Raw genomic sequence first — 16090 nt, forward strand, 5'->3', positions numbered from 1 at the left:
CTTGCCTTAAAGTAGCCCATTTAGTTGTTCTTGTAACCATGGTTTTGAGTCTATGAAGTTCCTGAGCTGTTGTTTGTCTGTGAAACTGTGTGTTGTTCCTTCTATTATGAATGAGAGTCTCGCTGGGTAAAGTATTTTTGGAGAGGCATTTATTTCATTGAGTTTTTTCACTATGTCCCACCACTGTTTTCGGGCCATGAGGGTTTCATCAGAAAAATCAGCTGTGAATTTTAAGGATGCTCCTTTGTAAGAGATTTCTTTCTTCCATCTTGCTGCTTTCAGAATTTTGTCTCTGTCTAAGGTTTTGGTCATTTTGATCAGAATGTGTCTTGGGGTATTTTTATTCGGATTTCTTCTAGCTGGTACCCTTCGGGCCTCCTGAATGTGGTCACAAGTTTTCTTCAGCTCTGGAAATGTTGTAGCAATGATGTCTTTGACAGTTTCTTCTTCATCGAGGTTTTCTTCCTGTCCCTCTGGGACTCCAATAATTCTTATGTTACCCCTCTTGGCTTCATCACGATCTTCTCTTGCCATCTGTTCCCGAATTGTGAGTCTCTTTTCCATTTTCTGCTCTTTTCTGGAGAGTCTCTGAACTTCATCTTCGAGCTCACTGATTCTGTTCTCAGCCGCTGTTACTCTGCTGCTGAGGCCTTCCACTGAGCTTTTCAATTCGCCTACGAGATTTTTCAGGTCTGACATTTCTGATTGCATTTTCCTCATTTCTGCCTTCAGATCCTCTTGTCTTCTATTGGCATTGCTTTCCATTGTTTCTTTTAATTCCCTAAGCATCCTAAGTAGCTCCCTTCTGAATTCCTTGTCAGAGAGGTTGTCTAACACTACAGTACTGTTGGTGTCATCTGGGCTAGACTCTTCAATGTGAATGTTTGGTGGGCTTTTGCGTTGCTTTACCATTGTGAGAGGTGTGGTTTAGTCCTTCACGTTCAGTGTTACTATTCTGCTTGATATGCAGTGTGAGTTAAGATAGGCTTATGAGTTATTGGCAACTGTGTTTCTAGTGGCTGAGCTAAAATAGAGAAGTTTCCATCTAAGAAGTTAGCTTATGGTTCCTATGGCATATGTAGTGGGAAAATATGGGCTAACGCGGCCGCGGCTCCGGAAAGAGTCCCTGGCACTGGGCGAGAAGTTGGGAATGTCTCCTGTTTGGAATTGGAGCCGTTCAGCTTTGTTGCCCAGAGCTGGGCCTCTGTGCCCGTCCCACGCGGATCAGGGGTTGAAAACCGGCTGTCTAGGGGCTGTTTCTAGCTGCGCGTGCCCAGAGAGGAACCCAGGCCCTTGGGGGCGGGCTGTACCTGTTGGAATTGGAGCCGTTCAGCTTTGTTGCCCAGAGCTGGGCCTCTGTGCCCGTCCCACGCGGATCAGGGGTTGAAAACCGGCTGTCTAGGAGCTCGATATTACTTATTTTTACATATATATATATGCAGACAAGGCTCAACCCTTAACAACATATTAGTAATCTCTTATAGAAGGGCTTAATAGCCCTTGGGTGAAATATAACAATCCTCACACATGCTTCTCTAAGGAAAGTTCCTTGAAGCATTTTCAGCAGTTTATTCATAATAAACAATATAAAATAAATTATCGGTTCTACTTTGGGGCAGGGATTGGGGTTCGGGATGGAAACATCCAAATATAGTGGTGGGACGGTGTAATGGTGTTGGGATTGGTGTTCGAATAGTAAATGTAATCAAATATTGTGAACTACTTTATAAAATTATAATAAAAATTTTATTTCTCTTTTTTGGGGGGGGACTGGAGCGATAACACAGCGGTAGGGCGTTTGCCTTGCGCACAGACAGCCTGGCCGAGCCAGGTTCGATTCCTCTGCCCCTCTGGGAGAGCCTGGCAAGCTGCTGAGAGTATTCAATATGCCAAACACAGTAACAAGAAGTCTCACAATGGAGACGTTACAGGGCCCGCTCGAGCAAATCAATGAACAACGGGAGACAGTGAACACTGTCACAGTGACAGTGACAGTGTTTTTTGGGGGGGGAGGGGGGGTCACACCTGGCAATGTTCTGGAGTTACTCCTGGCTCTGCACTCAGGAATCACTCCTGGCGGTGCTCGGGGGACTATATGGGATGCTTGGAATCGAAGTGTTCATATAGGAAACAGTGTGAAGATTGTGAAGATGAACAGTGTGAACAGTGTGAAGATTTTGGCAGGAACCATTAACACATTCTATAGGATGTCATTCTATCATTTTACATGTTGTTAAAGTTTGGGTGATGTGAGATTTGGTATATATATCAGAAAATATGTATATATGCATATATATTTCTCTCTATGATTTGTTGCCTACTGTCTGAACTTCATCAAATATGGTGTGGTAATTATGGAGAATGGGTAGGGAGTGTCTTATGATGTGTCTTTGTGGCCGCGTGGTCCAGGAATATGTTCACTCATATGTGAGGCTCGGCCTGAATGTGTGGGGAGCGGCCTGAAGTGTGGCGGTGGTTGGGTTGTAGAGGTTGGCTGCCAGGACTGGGTCCCTTGGAGCAGGGAGGGCTCTCACCCTCCCCCCTCTGGGGCGCCCCGAGTGAAAACAGCTTGGAGCAGAGTCTGGTGGCCTGGCTATGGGAGCCTCATGTTATGCTCCCGTCCGGGAGAAACAGTCGTGTGATCTGGAGGGTGGCCGATGACGAGATTATCTCTGTTCTACTTTTTGTGGTGCTCTGAGGTCTTGGGAGAGCGAATAGTGCTGGGGGGTCTAAGCCAGTTTCCTGATGCAAAGAAGCCTGAGCCCTAGCCCTTAAGTTACTGCCTACTCCCCCGAGTTGGCTTTTTATTCATTTTCAGGCAAACTATCCCTGACCCAGAGTAAGGGGAGTATTTTTAAAAACATAAATTTATTACAACTGAATTTTGGAGGAGTGAGAGGCTGTGTGCTGGGACTTGGGGGTCTGGTAATTCTTGAGCAACTTCACTAGTTGCTCGCTGCAAGGGCCTCAGGATATGACAATGCTCAGGCCCTGCAGTGCTGGGCGGCTGGGAGCTCACTGCCGGGGTGCAGGGCTGAAGCACCATACCCTGCAGTGCAGGGGGACCACGTGGTGCTGGCGACTGAGCCAGGGTCAGGGTCACTCTAGGCGTGTTCTCCAAGCACTGTACTACCTCCTGGCCATGGAAGTAAACTGGTTTGTTAGTGTGTTTATTTCTGTGCCACACCCGGGGGGTACTCAGGGTTTTCTCCTGGCTCTGTGCTCAGAAATCACTCCTGGCTGAGCTGGAGGGACCATATAGGGTCCCGGGAACCAAACTACCATCATCTGTGTGCAAGGTCCACTAGACTATTACTCCGGTCATGAAATAAATGTATTAAAATGTATGCAGAGATAATTGCTCTTACATTGTATACATTCTCTTCAACCTAAACATAAATGAACCCAAAAGTAGAGAGAGTTGGATGGAAGGTGACTGCCATAGAGGCAGGGGTGGGATGTGGTGGGGTTGGAGGGAGGGATACTGGGGACATTGGTGGTGAAAAAAATATGCACTGGTGGAGGGAACAAGTATGGTTTCCTGAGCCCCTCCAGGAGTAATCATTGTATGACTGAAACTCAATCATGAAAGCTTTATAATTGTATCTCATGATGTCATGGTCATGGTCCTCCTGTTGTTCATCGATTTGCTCAAGCGGGCCCAGTAACATCTCCATTGGAGACTTTTGTTGTTACTGTGTTTGGCATATCGAATACGTCACGGGGAGCTTGCCAGGCTCTGCCGTGCGGGCGAGATACTCTCGGTAGCTTGCCGGGCTCTCCGAGAGGGGCAGAGGAATCAAACTCACGTCGGCCATGTTGGCTGCGTGCAAGGCAAATGCCCTACCCACTGTGCTATCGCTCCAGCACATTGAATCATGATGATTCAATAAAAATAAATAAATAAACATAAATGAACTCTTGTTTGTAACTGGGATTGCTTGTTGTGTATTTTGCTTTTATCTCAATTTTATCTTCAGAATCCTGGGTCTGTAGCAATAGCACAGTGGGTAGGGCTTTTGCCTTGCACGTGGCAGACCCGGGTTCGATTCCCAGCATTCCATATGGTCCCCTGAGCACCGCCAGGGGTAATTCCTGAGTGCAGAGCCAGCAGTAACCCCTGTGCATTGCCGGGTGTGACCCAAAAAGAAAAAGAAAAAAGAAAAAAAAGAATCCTTCCATATAATTAGGTGTTTCTGTGCACATGAATATTTCATTAAATGGGTGCGTACAAACTCTTTAACACTCAGGGATTGTTAGCTATTAAGTCATATGTTTTTCATTATCAGGAGAAATGCTCGTGGTGTTGAGGAGGTGATCTGCGCACTGTGGTGGTGCTGACATGAGGTGACCATGGACAACAAGATGGGAACCATCAACATATTGTTCACACATTACCTTAATTGTAACAAATTAAAACAAGCAAGCAGAAAGATGCGAGATGCGGGGGGGGGGGGGGGGGGTCTGGAGGAACAGTGCAGAGGTGAAGGTGCTGCCTAGCATGCTGCCAATGCCGGCTTGATCCCAACACACATGATTATAACCCAGAGTATATGCTGAAACTACAGTAAGTAGTAGTAATAGTAGTAGTAGTAGTAGTAGTAGTAGTAGTAGTAGTAGTAGTAGTAATAGCACCAAGGCAGGGACACAAACCCCTATTTTTGGTGGAATACCAATTTCGATTAATTCCACAACTAAGAAAGTCTTCCTCGCCGTGGCCCCTTGGAGGGAGCGGGTTGAGCTTTCCTCCCCACCCCGACCAGGTCTCCGGCAGCCGACGACCTCCAGGACCAGACACCACCATGCTGAGACCACTCTCCGCACACCTGAAGGTACCGGCAGAGGGACAAAGCCACGTGGGTTCCGGGGCCGAGATCTCCCAGCCTACTCGGATTGGAGTCGAGTATCCTCCACCCAGATCCTCCAAATTCCAGTAGGCGGGGGTCACACCCACCAACTGGCCCCCTGGTGCCGTGTAATCCCATCAGCGGCCAAGACTCAGAGACTATAAAAACCAGCTCCCGGAACTGCGCGGCCGTGACATCTTATTATGACATCTTATTATCTCATTCCTACTTTGACAAACTGGCAGGCTCCCGAATGTAACCTGCCCACATGGCAGAGTCTGGCAAACTCCCTGTGTCATACCCAATATGCCAAATACCAGTAATAATGATGGGTCTCATTCTCCTAAAGAGCCTTGAATATAATCTCAGGGCTAGGATGAAGGAGACGTTACTGGGGCCTGCTCGAGGCAATCGACGAATAACAGGATGATTTGTGATCTGTGAAGAAAGTCTTCTGGGCTAGGAGCTGGAGAGACAGTACACTGGGCAATGTGCTTGCCTGGCACTTATGGTCCCCTGAGCCCCTCCAGGAGTAATCCCAGAGTACAGTTGGGTGTGGCCCACAAACAAACAAACAAAACAAGTCTACTGGGTCTAGCACAGAGCTTCTGGGGCTGGAGACCCAGAGTAAATCCCCAGCACCACATGGGACCTAGAATAAGACCAGGCGGGCCCCCCCACCCCAAGCACTGATGTGGAAACAATCCTCCAAGCAAACAAAATCTCTGAGAATCAGCCAAGAATGAACAAAAATGCAGAGCACAATGTGCTGTCACCTGGCACCAGTTACACACACACCCTTGGTGAATGGTCAGTGGGGCCTGGCAGGCACTGGGCACAGAGTGACTGATCCTAAGCAGCTGGCACTGCTGGGGTACCATCACCAAGAACCGCACTTAGGAACTGTGCTGTGCTGCCCCCTCGTGGACCTTCTCTGGACTCTTTGAATGTCACTGATAGGTGTGTCCTGACATACAGTTTCCTGCACTTCCTGCTCAGCACTGGTCCTTGTTTTGCTCCCTCCCACATGACCCTAGATTAGGTTTTTTACTCACTCTCATTTCACCTAGGAGGAAAAAGAGAGATTGTGTCACACAGCGACTCATTGGCATGTCCCGGATTAGTACAAGGAAGCACTGCACAAGTCTGTGCTCTAACCACTTCCCTTTTTGAGGGACAAAGGTCCGAAGAGACCTAGCACCAGCACTCTGCCCCAGGTGAGCTCACACAGGGCTGGGTTCCGTCTAACCTAGCAGAAGTTTGACCTGAGTCAGGGCCATTGTGGTCCTGGCTAGGTCCAATGAATTTAGAAACGGAGTTTCCAGACCAGAGTGACAGTAGACTGGTAGGGCCTTTGCTTTGCACCTGGCCAACCGGGGTTCGCTCCCCAGCATCCCACATGGTCCCGAGTATCGCCAGGAGTAACCCCTAAGCATTGCCAGATGTGACCCAAAAAGAATACATAAATAATGTTTTTAAAAAGGATTTTCCTTGTAAATTATTGCATATATAAAATTCAAGAAATAGCAGCAAATATTCAGAACCACCAGGAGCTTAAAAACCAACCTCTTGTTTTGGGGGATGTACACGGATGTACATGGAGCGATAGCACAGCGGGTAGGGTGTTTGCCTTGCACACAGCCCATGCGGCCGACCCAAGTTAATTCCTCTGCCCCTCTCAGAGAGCCCAGCAAGCTACCGAGAGTATCTCGCTTGCACGGCAAAGCCTGGCAAGCTACCCGTGACATATTCATTATGCCAAACACAGTAACAAGTCTCACGCTGGAGATGGTACTGGGCCCGCTCGAACAAATTGTTGAACAACAGGAGGACAGTGACAGTGACAGTGACATGGATGTACTAAGGTTGAAGATGTGAGTCCCGAGTTTTGTCTCAGCTACTGTCTTGGTGATCTCCAGCTCTGTCATTGTCATCCCCAGGACTAGGGTTCCGCAGGTCCCTGAACACCGTAGCAATGACTGTGAAGGTGTTGGAGGTGACTTAAGTGAAATAGCAGAAAGGGGGGGGGGTACAACCTTCTCTCTGTCCACCCCAGGCACCCAGGAAGTACAGGGTCAGCTCCGAGCACCCTCATGACACAGACCTGAAAGCAGTCATCGACATTGCCCAGTCCCATTTGAGCTACAAGTCATGGAGAAATTAATCTCTGCCACCCCAAGGATTTCTCAGAAAGCTGTGGGCTCAGGCTGGAGTCAGGAATTGCTGGAAGAGGAAAATCAATCCTATTCTCTGCCCGGGTTCTTCTCCTGCTGTGCTCTGCCATCTGCCCTTGCAGAATAGAATTTCAGGAAGAAGACCAATACTGAAGGACAAGTTATTTGGGAAATGATCGGGGAGAAAAGAAGGCTCACAGATTCAAGAGAGAATGGAGAGTGGAGAGGACAAATCCCAAGCACAGCCGTGGGAAAATTCCCCAGAGAACAACGTAAAAGAAGGAATTAGGCAGAGTTAAAAAGGAAATGTGTGCTTTTGTCTCTTTCAGTGTTGTTTGGATTCAGTTTTCCCAAACCACGCCCAAAGTCTGCTGCTGTGAGTAGTCCAGAGGCCTGAACTGGTGATGAGTTTCTTTGATGCTGTATGGTGGCCTTTAATCCCTCTGCTCAAGGGTTCTAGCAGATGATCTGATCCCAAAATCCTGCCTCTCAGTGGCTTCCCAGGTTCCTCTGGTGGGTCTACAGTGAGAACGGCTTGGGTTCCAGGCGGTGTCTTTTCCAAATCCACATGGCCAAGCCCCTCTATACTTTCCCTGCAGCAAAAGGAAAGAGGAAGACATGGATGAACTAAATAATACTAGAGTCAACCTAACACAGAGAGTGTTTCCGGTAGTGGGGAAGTTGGCTTTCAGTCCTCAAGGTCCACGGATTTGCTTTCCACCATAGCAGGGAACCCATGAAGGACACTAACAGGGCTGGAGAAGCTACACAGGTTTTGTAGAAAAACTTCCCCTTCCGAAGAAACGTCCTTCCTTCTTTACACAGTGCTGATGATATCTGTGTGCGGGTAACAAGCCAGCTGCTTCACACGAACAATTAGGGCATGCCTCAATTGCAGGCTAAGAAGACAGTGGATCCCAGCCTAGGATGGGGTTTCTGCATGTTGAAGAATGAGAATGTCAAAAGCTCTTTCCCCCAGTCTCTAGCGATCCAGGGGTCACACGCCACCTCCTGCTGGCATCATCATCATCGGCCACCCTCCAGATCACATGGCTGCTTCTCCCGGAAGGGAGCATAACATGAGGCCCCCATAGCCATGCCATCGGACTCCACACCAGTCTGTTTCACTCAGGGTGACCCGGGGGTGGGGGGAGAGTAGATGATAACCCTCCCCGCCCCAAGGGACCCAGCTCCAGCAGCCACAAACCTCCACAACCCAACCGCCGCCACGTTCAAGGCCACTTCCCACATGCTTGCTCAGGCCGAGCCTCACATATGAGTAAACATATTCCTGGACACATCATAAGACACTTCCTACCCATTCTCCACAGCACATTTGTTGGGGTTCAGATAGTAGGCAACAAATCATAGAGGGAAATATATATATGCATATATACATATTTTCAGATATATAAACCAAAGCTCACATCACCCAAACTTTAACAACATGTTAGTGACATCTTATAGAATGTCTTAGTGGTTCCTGCCAAAACAGAACAATCTTCACACTGTTTCCTGTATGAACACTTTTTTGTAAGCATGTTCAGCAGTTCTTCATAACAGACAATACAAAATATATTATTTCAGTTGTGTTTTGGGAGAGGGATTGGGGCTTGGGATGGAAACATCCCGAATTTGGTGGTGGGAAGGTGTAATGGTGGTGGGATTGGTGTTTGAATATTAAATGTAATCAAATATTGCGAACTAACTTATAAAATTAAAAAATTTAAAAATAAAATGTCAAAAGCTCACCTAGCGTTGCAGCCTGTCCTTTGTCCAGGGTCCTGCCTTCTAGCAAGTCTTTTAGCGTCCTTTGAGAGGTAAGAGACTTCCTTAGGTGAAAGATCAACCCTATGAATCAGGACAAATGGTCTTCATGGCAAAAAGCCAGACTACATACTAAGAATGATTATTTTTTTTTATTTTTAGATGGTTTGAGGAAGCTCTAAGATTTCACATAGATGAAAATTATATAAAATTCAAATTTGTGACTATAAATAAATTTGGATGTTTTGTTTAGTTTTGCTTTAGGGTTATATCCTACTGTGCTCAGAGGTTTCTCCTGCAGTACCAGGTCAGAGACCAGGTGCAGCCAGGAAGGAACCTGGGCCTCTGGTATGCAAAGCAAGGGCTCACTCAGCTTACTGAGCTATGTCCTTGGTCACTGTAAATAAAGTTTTATTGGAACACAGCCACATCCATTCATTTCCAAACTGCTATCGCTATTTCGGCACTACAAGGAACAAACATTAATAGTATCAACAGAGACAAAATACAAGCCTAAAATAGTCTTCAAAGTGCTGGAGCGATAGCATAGTGGGTAGGGTGTTTGCCTTGCACATGACCGACCCGGGTTCGATTCCCAGCATCCCATATGGTCCCCTGAGCACCGCCAGGAGTAATTCCTGAGTGCAAAGCCAGGAGTAACCCCTGTGCATCGCCAGGTGTGACCCCCCACCAAAAAAAAAGTTTTCAAAAAAAGTGTGTGAACTCTGAATTGATACCAGATAATTCATTTTATGAATATATGTACCTCTTTTTCACTTAGCCGCTGCTAAGATCAATTAGGTATAAAAAAACTTAAGTATATTATTAACTTGGTGGACATTGGGACAACTTCCTCCTTGTGACTGGGGAAATTCCCATTGGTGGCCTTGCTCGGGGAGAGGGCCCTAGATAGAAGAACACACTCTCCTGCCTCTTCAGCAGCCAGGGAAGAACCAGATCACCTGGGACTGAGAACCACAGAGACTGGGTGAACTGAAGATGCCAGAGCCTGAGAGGCTTCAGTGAGCCTCTGAAATGACGGAGGATGGCAGTGATGGCAGTAGCAAGACCACAGTTGTGACTGGAAGGTGCAGGTGCAGCAGGCTGGGGGCCAGCACTGATCCATCTGGCTGCACCTCAGACCCTGAGCAGGGTTTTCTAGGGTCCGCATCAGGATTTCAACTCTATTCTATTAGTCTGCAGGTTTGTCTTTATTCTAATACCATGCTGTTTTAATTACTACTGCTTTGTAGTACCGTTTGAGATTGGAGAATGTGATGCCTCCCATCTTCTTTTCCCCAAGAATCGCTTTAGCTATTTGTGGGGGTTTATTGAGCCATATGAATTTCAGGAGTGTTTGATCTATTTCTTTAAAAAAAAATTGGCATGGGTATCCTTATAGGGACTGCATTGAATCTGTAGAATGCTTTGGGGAGTATTGCTATTTGACAATGTTGATTCTCCCAGTCCACAACCAGGGGATGCATCTTCATTTCCTCATGTCCTCTTTTATTTCTTGAAGCAATGTTTTGTGGCTTTCTTTGTACAGGTCCTTCACCTTTTTGGTTAAGCTGATTCCGAGGTACTTGATTTTCTAAAGCACAATTGTGAATGGGATTGTTTTTCTAATATCTCTTTCTTTTATTTCATTATTTGCATATGAAAGCCAGGAGCCTTGGGGTATTGATTTTGTAACCTGCCACTCTACTAAACAAATCTGTTTTTTCTATGAGCTTTTTTTGTAGTTTTTAAAAGATTTTCTAAGTATAATATGTCACTTGAAAATAATAAGAGCTTGGCTTACTTCTTTTCTATTGTATGCCTTCAATATCTCTTTCTTCCCTAACTGCTATGGCAAGTATTTCCAATACTATATTGAATAGAAGTGGTGAGAGTGGGCGCTTTTGTCTTGTCCTGAGGCAGGGTTTTCTTTTTGTTTCTGACTGTCTGGACTGTGTGTCCACCAGGCCATAGCTGGCTCACTGAGGCACCAGGAACCTCTGGTGTCCAGATCTCACTCGTCTCAGTCTGATGAGCTTGGTGGGTAAGGATCTTGGGAAGGAGGTATGCAGACAGTCCCCATGTTGTTCAAGAGCCTCATGTGGCTTCTTGGGGATTGACTGGGGTTCATCAAGGCTTCCCTGATCAGAAGTGGTGAGGTCTCTGGGCTCACAGATGACACCTGCCACATCTGTTAAAGGCAGATGGAAATGTAGGGGCGTGCCTGTGGAGCTCTTGCCCTGATCCCAGATTGCACAGGGCCACAAAGCAAGAAACCAACTATCACTTCTTCCTTTCCTGGCTGAATGTCCTTAAAATTTTTTTCTTGCCTAATCGCTATGGCAAGTACTTCCAATACTATAGTGAATATAAGCAGCAGAGTGGTCAACTTTGTCTTGTTCCTGATCTTAAAGGAAAGCCTTTTAGTTGATGCCCTTTGAATATAATGCTTGCTGCGGCCTTGTGGAAAATGGCCTTAACTACATTCAGCAAAGTTTCTTCAATTATCATTTTATTGAGTTTTTATCATGAATGGGTATGGAGCTCATCAAATGCTTCCTCTTCATCTATTGACATGATCATATGATTTTTATTTTTTCTTGTACTGACTGTTCAGTCACGTGCAAAAATTTAAAAAATGAGCCCAGACTTCTTCCTAATATCATGCACAAAAGCCAAATCAAAATGGATTAAAGATCTCAATATCAGACCTGAATCCATAAGGTAAATAGAGGAAAACATAGACAGAAATCTTCATGAAACTGAAGCTAGAGGTACTTTTAAGTATGAAACATGACTGGCCAAGCAAGTAAAAAGCACAGATAAACAAATGAGACTACATTAAACTATGAAGCTTCTGCACCTCAAAGAAAATAATGACATGAATACAAAGACAGCTCGCAGACTGGGAGAAACTACTTGCCCACCACTCATTCAACAAAGTATTAGTATCCAAGTTCTATAAAATACTAAAAGAAAAACCATCCAACCCCATTAAAAAATGGGGAGATGAACAGAAACTTCCTCTGAGAATAAATACAAATGGCCAAAAGACACATGAAATAAAGCTCTATGTCACTAGCCATCAGGAAAATGCAAATCAACACATTAAGATATCACCTCATACCACAGAGACTGGCAGTCATCCAAAGAACAATAACAACCAGTGCTGGTCAGGATGTGAGGGAAAAGAGGGGGGGGGCTCATTCACTACTGGTGAGAACATCTACCTGGCCAGCCTTTTTCAAAGACAACATGGACATTCCTCAAAACACTAGGAATGAAGCTTCTACTGATCCAGCAATTCCAATCCTGGGAATAGACCCCAAGACTAAGACTGCAGAAGCACCATGCAGAAAAGACATCTGCACTCCTATGTTCAGTGAAACTGAACTACTCATAACAGTCAAAATCTGGAAACAACCCATTGTCCAACAAGAGATACCAGGATAAAGAAACTATGGTACATAGACACAATGGAATACTACTCAGCCATAAAGAAAGATGAAGTCATGCAGTTTGTTGCTATGTGAATGGGTCTGGAGAGTATTATGTTGTGTGAAGTCAGGGGGAGAGGAAGATTCAGAATGATCTCTCTCACATGTGGGATATAAGAACTTCGTGGAGGAATATAAAACACGATTAGAAACAAAGAGCAGGAGAACTGTTCTTCAGTAGGAAGTTTGGTACTGGGGTGGAGTTGGGAATAAGTTAGGGATGGGAACACTGGGAGAGTGGTGGAGGAGAAAAGTGCCTTCACAGAGGTAGGCCAGTGGGGGGGTGGGGCATGGAATAGACACCAGTGCAGGGAGTGGTGTTGGAATACTGTATGCCTGAAACTCAATCATGAATATTTATATAACTTTGTAATTCACAGTGAATCAATTAAAAACAAAACAAGACAAAACAAAACCCTAGTGTGGATCTTAAAGCCCATTTATAGTAGGCTTGTAACAGAGCAGAATGATTGCAATGGTGACTGAAAATCATGTACTGTTACTTTGGGTCTGAGTTGTAAAGGTCAGGTGACCTGTTTGTAAGGATCTGGAAGAAAACTGGAGAATCTGGAGTCACACAGTGAGGGCTGGAGATAGCACAGGCAAATGTGCCTTGCACGTAGCTGACCCCAATTCAATTCCCGCCACCACATGATCCCTTGAACACTGCCAAGAGTGACTTCTGAGCACAGAGCTGGGAGTAGGCCCCAAACACTGTGTGTGTGGCTCAACTCACCCCTTGCCCTTCACCCTCACTTCTAGTGGGAGCACTGTGACAGAGTTCTTTATCTTTTTTCTCTTCAACTGCACTTGCTAGTTATTCTACCTTCTGGAAGAGGGAGGCCTGAGATGGGATAGTTCTTACTCGGCTGGTTGGCTCCATCCCCTCTGGGCACGCCTAGACCTTTCTCAAGGTCTCACTGTACCCCTTGACCATGGCAGATGTGTGATCACTTGCTTTGGGTCTCGCACATGCAAGGGTGTTGCTACTATACTACTGAATAACCCAATGCCATTTTGTGGAGTATGACCCTGGCTTCGAGTCAAATGTGATTCCACAGCATGACTCGTGAAAGGGCTGGAGCGATAGCACGGTGGTAGGGCGTTTGCCTTGCACGCAGCCAACATGGCCGACCCGAGTTCGATTCCTCCACCCCTCTCGGAGGGCGCTGGAGTGATAGCACAGCGGGTAGGGCGTTTGCCTTGCACACAGCCAACATAGCCGACCCGAGTTCGATTCCTCCGCCCCTCTCAGAGAGCCCGGCAAGCTACCGAGAGTATTCGATATGCCAGACACAGTAACAACAAAGTCTCCAATGGAGACGTTACTGGGCCCGCTCAGGCAAATCGATGATCAACGGGAGGACCTTTACTTTGGGCTGGAGCCATAGCACAGCGGTAGTGCGTTCGCCTTACAAGCAGCCAACATGGCCGACCCGAGTTCGATTCCTCCGCCCCTCTCGGAGAGCCCGGCAAGCTACCAAGAGTATTTGATATGCCAAACACAGTAACAACAAAGTCTCCAATGGAGACGTTACTGGGCCCGCTCGAGCAAATCGACGATCAACGGGAGGGCCTTTACCTTTACCTTAAACACAGTAACAACAAAGTCTCCAATGGAGACATTACTGGGCCCGCTCGAGCAAATCGATGAATAACAGGAGGACAGTGACACTGACAGTGACTCGTGAAAAAGTTGCATAAATCCCTTGATACTGTCAAAGCTCTTTGAAACTTCAGCCCTTCTCTTTCCCTCTCCCAAATTTAGGACTTTTTGTTTTGGGTCCACACCCAGAGGTGCTCAGGGGTTACTCCTGGCTTAGCAATTGGGGATCATTCCTGACAGGCTCAGGGAACCATACAGGGTGCCAAGCATCGAACTCAAGTTAGCTGTGGGCAAGGCCAGCATTCTACCCACTGTACTATTGCTCTGCATCCCCGCCCCTCCCAAATTTAGAAGCACTCTCTGGTGATAGGAAAAAACAGATGGACTGAGGCCCGTAGTTGAAAGGGTGTGACCGCCCCTCCCTGGATAAGCTGCTCCGCTGCATTCTGTTGGCTCTGATTGGCCCAGAGGAACCTCTAGAGCTTTTCTCTATCAAGGACCCCAGCCCCTGGCTGTAGAGTATCAGCCAGTGCAGATTGTGCAGTAGAACCTGTTTTGACCTCCTAGGTCTTCATTACCATACAACGCACACCCCAGATGACACTACTGTGCCATTTTCTATACATGTGACATAGGTTCTAGGTTCAACTGTGCATGCTCACTGGCCTCCCTCACGCATGTTTCCTGAGTGTGAAGAAGCTGCAATGTCCCTCTTCCTGTGCCAGGCATAAAACCAGAACCTGTGCCCCCTCACGGTGTCCTCCAGTCTGTGCTGGCGGGCATCCTCTCAACCTATCTCGGCCAACATGGCCTCTCTCCTGCACAGTTGGTTTTGTGCTGCTCGGATGCAGCAGGTAAGCTCAGCCATCAGCCCGTGACCTTGCCTTGTTTTGTCCCCTAGATTTCCTGGGCGGGCATCATACACCAGCCTTCAGCACACTTTCACTTTCTCAGGCCTTTCTCAGACAAGTTTTCTGAGCCTGCCAAGTGCACACATTTTCATACTCTACATTGTCCTAAAATTCTCCTCCCTGGACCAAGAGAGATGGATTGGCAGGCTGGAGCGCTTGCTTTGCATCCAGGAGGCCTGGGTTCGATCCTGGAAACACCACTTGGAATCTGGAATAGCCTTTGAGCATCAACATACGTAACCCCCGAACACCCGATTCTGCTCAGCACAAGGAGCAGATGCTAAAAGAGGGTCAGAACTATTACAGCAGCCATTTTACCAAAAGAAATCTCATTAAGCTTACCGAGTCCTATTTTTTCGAAAGCTACATATATATACCCAAGGTAGATACAGGGATCAGGTTTCTCCAGCTTTCCCGTCTAGTATTTTCAATTGAATTTGGACAGAAAACCTTCAGCTATTAACTTGTATGCTAGTTATTTTTATTGCTACATAACAAAATACCCCAAACTTCCTGGCATAAACATGTATGCTCCTGGAGGCCTCCCCCTCAGGAATCCAGCAGCTGCACTGTCTGGCTCAGAATCATGAGATTCCAATCAGGCTGTCACTGAGGTTGGGGGAACCTCCCAGCGTGAGTCACTCACGTGGTGTTCAGGTTGGTGCAGGTGTGGGGGAGGCTACTCCTCTGTGTAGACCCTCTAGAGTGGCTCCTGTGCTGCTGGGACAGGCTGGAGACCTCCCAAAGGATGAGTGAGCCACTGCAGGGGCAGAGTTGCAGACAGCGGCAGGTCTAGGTCGAGGTCGTTCGTTACCCAGCAGGAAGGGACAGACTGACTACGCAAGGCACTCAAGGCAGGAGCACGGATGGGGGGTCACGGAGGCCCCTGGAGCCCGCCCACCACATTGTCACATTTCAGAGGGCTGTTATTTTCTCAATTAAACCAAACACAAGACAAATAAAGAAGAGACACTGGTTGAATGAAGTTTCTCCTTGGGACTTCTTGCTCTTCACAATTCTACTACAATGAGGCTAGAAAAATGGGAGAAAGGTTAAGGAACTTGCCTTGCACCCAGCCAAATCCTGTTCGATTCCTGGCACCATGTATGATCCCCCAGATACCACCAGGAGTGTCCCTGAGCATTACCTCATGTCCTGCACCCTACAACCTCCCCCGACAAATGGCACTGTCACCTGGGCCTCTCCATATTATTCCTCCCCAGTTTATTCCTCTCCAGGTAACAATTTGCTGTCCCTGGGAGAAGGCGAGACCAAGTCTGTATTGTAG

Source organism: Sorex fumeus, unplaced genomic scaffold (genome assembly GCF_029834395.1).
Source record: "Sorex fumeus unplaced genomic scaffold, SorFum_2.1 ptg000029l, whole genome shotgun sequence".
Taxonomy (NCBI): Eukaryota; Metazoa; Chordata; class Mammalia; order Eulipotyphla; family Soricidae; genus Sorex; species Sorex fumeus.